This window comes from Pediculus humanus, genomic scaffold (genome assembly GCF_000006295.1).
Source record: "Pediculus humanus corporis 1103172108260 genomic scaffold, whole genome shotgun sequence".
Lineage (NCBI taxonomy): Eukaryota > Metazoa > Arthropoda > Insecta > Psocodea > Pediculidae > Pediculus > Pediculus humanus.
Genome location: NW_002987829.1, coordinates 695,732 through 706,393, shown reverse-complemented (window position 1 = coordinate 706,393; position 10,662 = coordinate 695,732).

Genomic DNA, 10,662 nt, shown 5'->3' with positions numbered 1-10,662 from the left:
AAAAAAAAAAAAACCGTTAAATAAAAAATTGAATAAACGACTGATAAAAGAAGAAGAAAAAGGATCTTAAGGAATGAAAATGACAACAACGACCCTTAAATTTATCTAAAAAGGAAAAAAAAAAAAAAAAAAAAAGGTTTCTTTAAAAGGCATTCAGATAGGGGTTTACTTATGACATCGAACCTTTGTTTAATAAAGTTTATGTAAATTAATTAACTAAGTTAAACAATATAATTTTACATTTAGAAAAAAAAATTTTTTTTTTTAACGAACGCTTCTCATCACCATGAAAAATTCAACTTGCACGCACTTCGACGACGCCATTTTTTTTTTTTTAAATGTAAACTTGCAACAGTATAATAATATCGTTTGTAACAAGAAACATTATAATTGTTTTTAAACAACCATGTTTCTCATTATGAAAGATTATCATTCAAAATAACTATCCTATTCAAACGAACCCAAAATCCCTATCATTCTCCCTTACCACTACTACTAACCAATTATCATTATTTTTTTTTTAATTAAAACAAAACAAAACAAAAAAAATTGTCATTGTTTATAAAAATTTCCCTACAACAAATAAATAAATCAAAAATTTTCTTTTTATGCATTTTTTTTCCTAACCTTTACATATAACAAAAGGTATTATTAAAATATAAATACAAACTACGGGTTAACAAATTAATAAATTTTTTTATTTTATTTACATAATAAAGTTTCTTTAAGGGGTTGAAAAAATTTAAGACCCATTGATTTTTATTATGTTGTCCAACTGTGAGCTATGGACTATTCCAGACAACATCCCGCAGGGGTACCACAGCACTCTGTAATTTCACTAAATTAATTCACAATCGAATTTTGTTACCACACGAATGAGCCAATAAAAAACTACAAAATATCAATTTTAAACATGTGGACATAATGTTTTGTTTTAGGTACGTAAATAAGGTTATAATGCAATGGATACTCATTCACAAAAGCATGCGTTGCAAACAAAAACAAACAAATTTTTCTTATATATAAAAAAAAAAAAAATTGTTGATTTCAACAAACAAATAATGTTTGAGAAATATAACTTGCTCGCCCACTCGACTTTTTTTTTGGTAATTTTTAAGCCACACCCAAAATACAAACGACTTTTAATTATTTTTTTTTTTTTTTTTAAAGATGGGTAAAAAATCATTCGTTTTTTTTTGTCAATGAAAAAAAAAAAAAATGGATTGAAAAAGAGGAAGAAAAGGGAGAAAACTGGATCATCTTCGTGAGAAAAAAATATTCACGGGTTTTTTTTTTTTTGTATTTGGAAACCTGATATTTCGGGGTATAACATAAGCAATTAAAAAACTTTAATTCAAAACTAGACAATGGACAAATGAAGAGGAGGGTTGACCAAATTTAAGGGTGAACATCGACATGAACGATTTTACAAAAAAAAAAAAAAAATTTTTTTCGAATGTCATATCCCCCCTGTTGTTGACCTTCGCGCAACCACTGACTGCAGCAAATTTTTTTGTTTTTCATTGAATTTCTTTTTGCTTTAAACATGTTTCACACACACACACACAAAACTTTTTGTATGTTTAACTCCCTTATTTATAACCAAAAAATATAACTTGTATGTTACCTTGAACAAGTGATTTCATTTACTTTTTTTCAAATGCATCATCATCATTGCTAATAACCATTAATTCCTTCCATGCAACAACAACAACAACAACAACATTTGCAATGAAAATTTTATGAATCGTTCAACACACGAAATTCAGTTTCAACTGAAAAAAAAAACAAAACAAAAAGTTAAGTTCAAATTGTAACAAACACAAACAAAACATAATTGTGTTTGTTTATAAGAGACCACTTGAACAAAATCATAACTCACTTTAATAAATGTTAAATAATAATAATAATGTTGTTTAGGTACTTGTCCAAAATATCACACTTATATGGATGAATGGTAAAACCAGAACCAAACGTTTTTTTTTTTTTTTGTTAAGGTGTCTTCCGGTGTGATGTCCCAGCAGGTGTACCTGATCACGACCTTAAAGTTAGTTAAATACGTTAGTGTATTATCGTGTAGTTTTTTTTTTTTTTTTATTATTATACTGACACTTTGTTTATTTTTAATGAACAGAAAAATAAATTGGAAAAATATATATGTGTATGTACATGAAAAACGTTTGAAAAGCAGGTTGGTAGGTATGTAGGTAGGTTATACAGGATGTTTAATGTTTTTAGTGATGAAGTTAAACAAAACAAATTCTTTGATCTAAATTTTTTTTTAGGGTGGTGACGACATTCATTCGAATTGTTATATTCATTGAAAAAAATTTAATCCTGCGGTGGAATTTTATGAAGAAAAAACATATTTTGGGGTTATTTTATGCCTTTTTCCTAATCGATTCCTTATAACTACTACAACACTTATTAAAAATACTCACAAAATTATACTTTCCTGAATCCATTATTCCTATTTGTATCATTTAAAACGTATTTTAACCAAAAACTCGCCTAATTTCAAATAAATTTCAAGTTTCACAATCAAATAAAAACTTCCAACGGATAAATTTTAAGTAAAAAAAAATAAGAAAGTTCTAGAACATGTTGTGATCCCAACGAAATCTGGCCAACAACGAGGGCATCTGTTTTAAAATTTATATTATTTATTTATTATGGATATTTATTTATTTGTTTATTCCAAATCAAATCTATCCGGTTGAGAAGTTTTAATGAGAGTATTTGTTTATTATTTATAAGCGTGACATAATTAACGCGGACATTATTTGTTTACTCAACATTCTGGAACACGTTCTTTCCATTAAACTGGAATAGCGAACAAAGACCGTATTCATCCCTTAAGAAGGAGATGATAGATTTATTGGTCACTTCAAGTGTAACAGATGCATCGATTGTTTTAGTCTTCATATAAATAGTGGGCCTCTGCACCACGTCTTTGTCTTTCGACATCCGTCCGTCAGTCAGAGTCTGCCTGGTTGTGTCTATCGCATAGCGTTGGGGACAGTCAGTGCATCTTGGGTTGGATTTAGGAGCATCACATTCTACTTTCACTTATATTATATTTAGTGTTTTACTGATAAAGTAGTGTAACTAGTAGTATATTTGGTTAATATAATACATCACGTAGAAATTGTCTACTTATTTTTTAAATATCCGAATCACTGCGAGCATACTACAAATCAGCAAGACTTATTGTTTAATCGAAAAAAAAAGATGGCCGACAAAAAAAATAATAAATAAAAGAAAAATGAGTGCGATTGTGACTTCAATAGGCACACGAGTGCGGTTTTTTTTTTTTTATTAAACTCAAAAAAAAAAAAAAATTCGTGAAACAAAAGTTGACTGCGACTCTTCGCTCTACATGACGTCCGTAAACACAAAAAAAATGAAATGATAATTTTTTTTTACCCAACGGTTGGAAATGAGAAGAATCGTTTGAGATTTTGTCACAATTTAACGAGGATACATAATTTTTTTTTTTTATTTTTAATAACAATGAAATAATCGCGTTACGAGTATTAGTTTTGCCAAAAATAAAAAGAATAAAATATGCGGGTTATTAAAATGGCCATTTTGTGTGTGTGTGTGTGTGTGTGTGTGCGGTTTATTATTTATAAATACTGGCGCATGCCATCATCATCTGCCCTTTCAATCATTTTTAACAGTTTCAGATGGTCTTTTTTTTTTTTTTTGTCAATTTTAAGAATTATTTCATCCCGCTTCGATTACACTACAACAAAAAAAAACCGTTTTTTCCCTTAGCCTACATATAATAAAATTTTAAAAAAATAAAAAATAAAATTTTACAACCGAAAACAATCCAAGTGTGAAAAAAGTTAAGGTGGATACGTAAGATAACAAGTGAATGAAAAGGTTTGTAATAAAAATAATAATCAAAATTTCCATAATTTAATTGGATGTGAAATCCGCCCCCTCGCCCCCCCCATAATAGGAACCTTTGAAAATTCCGATCTTGTAATTAATTTATTAAAAAACGAACCGCATCGAAAAATATATATTTTGACACGTTTGCATGTTAATAATGATGAGAAAAAACTTTTCCTGCCAAACCTTTCATTTTATCGTTAAAAAAAAAAAAAAAATTCATTCGATTAAATTTACGATCGATCTATCGATCGATCGATCGATCGATAAAAGTCGAAGCATTTTCCTATACGAATTTCGCATTAATATCATCGGTTAAAAAAAAAATTAAATTACAGGTGTATAAATTATTAATGTCAGACACAAAGGTGGAATAACAAATAAAAGATGAAAGAAAAACGAATTTGCGTTTTTGACCTCTTGCAAAAAAAAAAAAAAAAACAGGAAAGACAGACACATACGTAAAAGGAAGAAGGGAAGTCGGACGAAATTATAAAAAAAAAAAAAAAAAGTTATAAAGTTAGATAATGGCGTACAAGTTATAAAGTTTGAATGTAATGATAGTTAACGATCTCCAGACCAAAAGAAAGCGATCCATCCGTTATTAGATAGAGACCGGTTGAATTTAAATAAATACGTTGAGTTGTTTTCAAGCACGCGCCCGACTCGACTGGCCACCCTCAGATTTCTTTTCTTAGCTCCTTGCTCATCGAATATCATCACAACCACCACCGCCACCACCACCACCACCACCACCATCACCATCATCATCATCATCATTTTTATCTTCCCTCTTTCGGGAACTTTTCTTATACAGTCCCCGTGCCAGGAAATTGGAAAAAAAAAAAAAAACCGCATCGTAATTTACCTTATCTTTGTTGTCAAACCGTATTTTAAGGGTCATTTAAATTTTTTTTTCTTCCTCGTTTACGAAAAACCGAGTGTACCCGAGTACCCAACGGTATTTACAATAATAATAATAATAATAATAATAATAATAAAATACCTGGAATTTTTCCGGGTGAAACAAAAACTCGACTTATCCTAAATTACATTAAACGTAACTTCCGACGATATTAAACAACACGTAAATCTTTGTCAATCGATCAATAAGTGTTAGTATCGAATATCGAATCGAACGTCGATTTATCGATAACGTATCGAATCCTCAAAACAAAAAAAAATCTATCGACCGAAAGTATAACGAATTTTTGTCTTATCACCGGATAACTCCGCGTTATTAATAATGATAACTATTCCTACTTATTTTTATGAAATTTTTCAAATTTACGCACACATATTTTACAAAAATATAGAAAAATTAACCGTTTGAAAAAATTAATTTCCTTAAAACTTCCGTTTCCGGTTTCAGAAATATCAAAAAAAAAAAAAAAACCCTTTGAAACGATATGAAAATAATAATAATAATAATAATAAACAGTAAAAACGTAATACGAATGACGTTACGAACGTTATTAATTTCCCTTATCTCTTATCTTAACATTTCAAATAATTCGAATTTCGCGCGTAAAATTATAAGAAAAAAAAAGAAGGAAAGTTTCGATTCGATAATCGATCGATTTTTAATAAACTTGAGACAAAAGAAAAAAAGAAAAAAAAAAAAAAAGGGGAAAATTCGTTAAATATCGAAAAACTTACCCCAAATACCGGACGTTGTTGTTATTATATCCTTAATATTTACACTTTTAAAAAAAAAAAAAAATTTTTAAAATTCACACAGACAGTTCTAATGATAAACGCGAATGATATTAAAAAAAAAAATTTTCGTGGAAAAAGAAAAATATGTGTGTATGTGTTTTTAGTCTCTATATCATTTTAGTTTTAAAAAAATTTTAAAATTAACGTGTCAACAGGTAAGTTGAAGCAGTAAGACTAGCTTGAGTTTCGACATATTGCATCTACCTGTGTTACCCTTTTATTATAAAATAAAAGAGGGTACTATAATCGTTTCAAAGGGAACTACCATCATTTAAGAATAAATAATATTTTATTATAACTTACCTGTGGATTCCGTAGGGGAAGTCAGGACCGTGTTACATACATCCAACGAAATAATAACATATGGTTAAATTTCCTTGATACGGTTCTATAAATTTTGTTACTATCAAAACCAATTCTGTTCGTTGCACTTTTTTTTTTCCTTTTCCTTCTGATTTTATTTATTTCTTTTATTATTATTATTATTATTATTATTATAACTTAAGCGCCGTGCCCTCCTCCTGTCTGTCCTAGTCTGTCTCCGACTATTCTCTTATGAATTTTTTATTGATATCAATTTGTAGTGAATTTTTTCACTTCATCGTTAACTATTATGACGATGGTTTTTCTTTTCGAAAATTTTTTTGACTTCGTCATAACATAAACCGAAATTTTCCCGTTGTGGTGGTAGTTGCCATTTTAAAACGACCTGAAAATAATTAAAAAAAGAAAATTCACGATTCGTTTTTCATCAACGGAAATATTCTCCCGGAAAAGTTTTTGTTGTTTTTATGCCAGGTGTGAAAAGGTTTTCATCCATGTTGGCATGCGAAATGGGGGAGGAGAGGCAGTATGTTTTTTTTATATTTTATGAAAGCTTTCACCTGCGACCAACCGTTGGTTTGTGAATTACTGATTTACATATTGACTTGTTTTGTGGGGGCGAATTTTATGTTTTTTATATAAAACAACATGTAAATACGATCTGGTTGTGTATATATATATATTGTCAACTAATAACATTTTATACAGAGTTAAATTAATAAATACATCTGCTTAAATTTGTCAAGACAAGAATTTAGTAAAAAAAAAAAAATTTTTTTTTCCCCATTTTGCCGACAGTTTTTTTTTTTATTTTAAACCTCTCAACGATTTCGTTTGTTCCATTTATGAGGCTCGTCGTTTAAATCTTACAAATTTTATTACGTCATCGTTCAAATTCTACATTTTTTCCAAAGCCTTCATTTAAATAAGAAAAAAAAAAAAAAGAGTATTTTAATGTAGAGCGACATAATTTAAAAAACGTACATAATTATAATTATTTATAATAATACGGTATAAAGCACGCCTTTTACACAATAAATTATAATTTAAATTTACATTCTTTTCATCCCCCAAAACGAAGGAAAAAACTTTAACGTCAAAAAAAAAAAAAAAGCCCACAACAAATGCCACCACACATTTCAGACCCTTTAATTGAAAATCACTTCGTTAGCAAATCTGTCACAAGTTTTTTTTTTTAAAACAAGTTCAAAATATTTATAAAAATTAAATTTATGGTAATCAACAGAAAAATCTAGACTGTATGGTGGTAAAACGGATAAGAAGAGAAGAGAAAAAAAAAACAGCAAAAAAAAAAAAAAGAACAATCGTCGCTAACAATGGGAACACAAGAAAAACTTTTTTATGAGAACAATAATTTTAAATCGAACTGTGAGATTTTTTTTTTTTTTTTTTTTGGAACAATGTAAGGTAAAGTTCTTGTTTTGTCCAAAATGTTGTTGAGGGAGAACCTAACCCCGAACTCCTAAAAAAAAAAATGCGTGTGTGTGTGCGTTTTGGAAAACGACATTAAAAAGTTACTCCGATAAAATTTTTTTCTTAAGGATAAAGAAAAAAGGTCCGGGTTACGAAAACGGGATAAAAAATCCCATTTTAAAAAAAAAAACAGAAGAAAAATAATAATAATAATAAGAAAAAGGAGGAGAATTGTAAACTAATTAGTAATAAACCAATTACTTAAACCTTTACTTAAACAAATCTTTTATAATAACGTCGTTGTTGTTGACAACAACAACAAACAATGTCCAGCAACGTTAAAAATATAATTATACGATTATATTATTATTGAATTAAATTAATTATATGGTTTTTAAAAAAAAAAAAAAAAAAAAAATACAGCACAGAGAGTGAGTGAAAGTAAAATTTTATATGAAATAATCGGTTTCTACATAATGTAAATAAAAAGAAAGGGAAAATATAAAGATGGGGGATGTAACTTCCTAGTTGGATAATCATTGAAATTTGAGAATCATTCATCCAGCGTAGGGGAAATCCTTGTGTGCTTTTCAAAAAAAAAAAAAAATCACCGGAAATAGAAAAAAAAACAACAACAACAACATAATGTCATGTGGGCAGCAGTAATAAAAATAGAAAAAAAAAAACATAACGAAAAGCTCGTAATAACAACAACAACAACAACGTGTTATTAAAAATTTATATAGTCGACCATTAATCATTTTTTTTTCCTATTAAAATAAGACTGGAATTAAAAAATTTAAATTCTGGAAAAAGAGTTCAATCAAAGAACGGTTAAAATTCATAAGAAGAAAATATCAACTGTCAGAAAAACAATAAACGTCAAAAAAAAAAAAAAAAAAAAATGTTACATAAAAGAAAATTTTAACGTATTCGCAAACATTTTATATCCTCCCCTTCTCAATCGGTTTTCAATACGCACTAATTGCATATAAAAAAAAAAAAAACTGCATCTGCCACGTCATTCTCGACTGGACCAAAAACAACGTCATTTTTTCTACAAACACGTCGTCGTGGATCACATATATAATATTTTAAAAAATGGCGTTTCGTTGGAAAAATTATTTAATAACGGTACAGAAAATGAAAATAATTGAGGGAAATGACCACTCATGGTAACACCACCCTAAAATTTGCCCACATGTTTTTAACTGGGTAACCACAAAACCGTGACACAATATCATCAACAACAACCACCACTTCAAGTCATAAAAGAACAAATTTTTTCTTAAGTGTTTAACTCTTGTTCTTCTGTCACCTTTTAAACTTCAATAATTTGTTTTGTTTTTATCAGTACCGTAATAAGCTTTTTTTTTTTTTTTATAAAACAAACTCTCATTCTATCAATATTATCGTTTCGAGATAACCGGAAATAAATAATTACGTGACTTACCGATCTTATCCATCTGGTATTTTTTTTTTTTTTTGTTTTTCGGCCATGTTTTTTTATCATTAATTAAACATATTAAATTAAAATTATTCTCCGTAATTAATAATTAGATTCTGTGGTAGGTACGTAGGTTTCGGTTGAGCGATTATAACGTTCGTTTCTTAACATCGATCGACCACAATCATACCTACGAAAAATAAAAAAAAAAAAATTATTTAAGGGTGTTTGTTTGTAATTAAATTACAACCCTTAAATGCGAAGAAATTTTTTTATAAGACGGAATTAAAAGTCAAGGGTGTCGATAGAAAAAGTGTCCATTTTTTTTTTTTTTTTTTTGAGGTCATTAATCAAAATCTCAGTCACTCGTGTCTATCACAATGACCGGATTCCTCAGAGTCATCCATCATGTGTCAGACGAAAAACATCCCCTACTTGTACATAAAAAAAAAAAAAAGTTTATTAACCTAAACCATGTGTGGCGTGTACATGTTTGCTTGACAACCCCATCATAAATCATTATTATTATTATTTTTTTTTTTGACTGCGGCGTAAGGTACTCAAAAAAATTTTCATTGACCTTTAATCTTTCAACCCCTTACCCCAAATTCGATAATTATTAATAAAAAAAAAAAAAAAAAAAAATTTTCACGAAATCGGAAATGATGATTTTAACCCGTTTTAAAGTGTCAAATAATAATAATAATGATTAGTTTGTTTGGAATGAGAGCAACGAATCCGGGGAGGGGGGGGGGAGGAAGGGAGGGATAAGGCTGTTCCGTTGTTGTTGTTGTTGTTGTTATTTTTGCATACATATTTAAAATTACATTACGTTTATTAACTGTAATTTTTTACATAAATCGTTATTAAAAAAAAAAATATTTAAACGTTTAAAATCCGAGTTGATTTAACAATTCTCAGGAAAATGTCGGCAACAATAGCTAAATGTAAATTCTGTTGTTACCCTTAAATTTCCGGAAGACTCCGTTAAAATTTATATACATAAATAAATACTATTCAAATCGTAACGAAACAAATTGTAAAAAAGGTATTTTAATATGATTTTTTTTTTTTTAATATGAAAAATTAAAGAGTGGGGATTCCGTTATTTTTTTTCTTTCCATTCTATTATTTCCTTCCTTTCTACCTTCCATCTTTGACAACAATAGAATAAAAATCTAAATCAGATCAGTTACAATATACATTAGCATTTTTTCTTTCTTATTCTTTTTCTCTCTTTCTTTTTCATAAGAATTGTTCTAAATTTTAAAAATTTAAAAGTTTAAACATTATTATTATTATTATTTAAAAAAAAAAGAATTGTTGTGAAATGATACTTTTTATTAAATATAATTTTTAGAGACAAAATTTTAACAAGACAACCTTTTAAATTGTAATAAATATTTTTTTTTTATTTTAACTTTGGGAATATTTTTGACGTTAGTAAAAGGGTGTTCTGATAATAATAATAATAATAATTAACCCATCCAAATGGAAATCCGACAATTTTTCCCCTCCCCAAGTTATCAAATTAAAAAAAAAAAAATTTTTTTCACACAAAAATCTTTTTTTAAAATAAAATAAAATAAAATTTTCCATTTTTTTTTTCTATTGACACGAAGAATTTTTTTTAAAAAAAATTTAACATTACAACACCTTCGTGTGAGAATGAATGAATGAATGAATGAATGAATGAATGAATTTATTTTTAGTTATTAAAAAAAAAAAAAAACTTTAAATTTTTCTTTCTTTGTTGTCATTATTTAAAAACCGAAACTTTTTTATTTGGTTTTAATTGATTTTGACAATTTTTTTTTTTTTTTTTTTAAATTTTT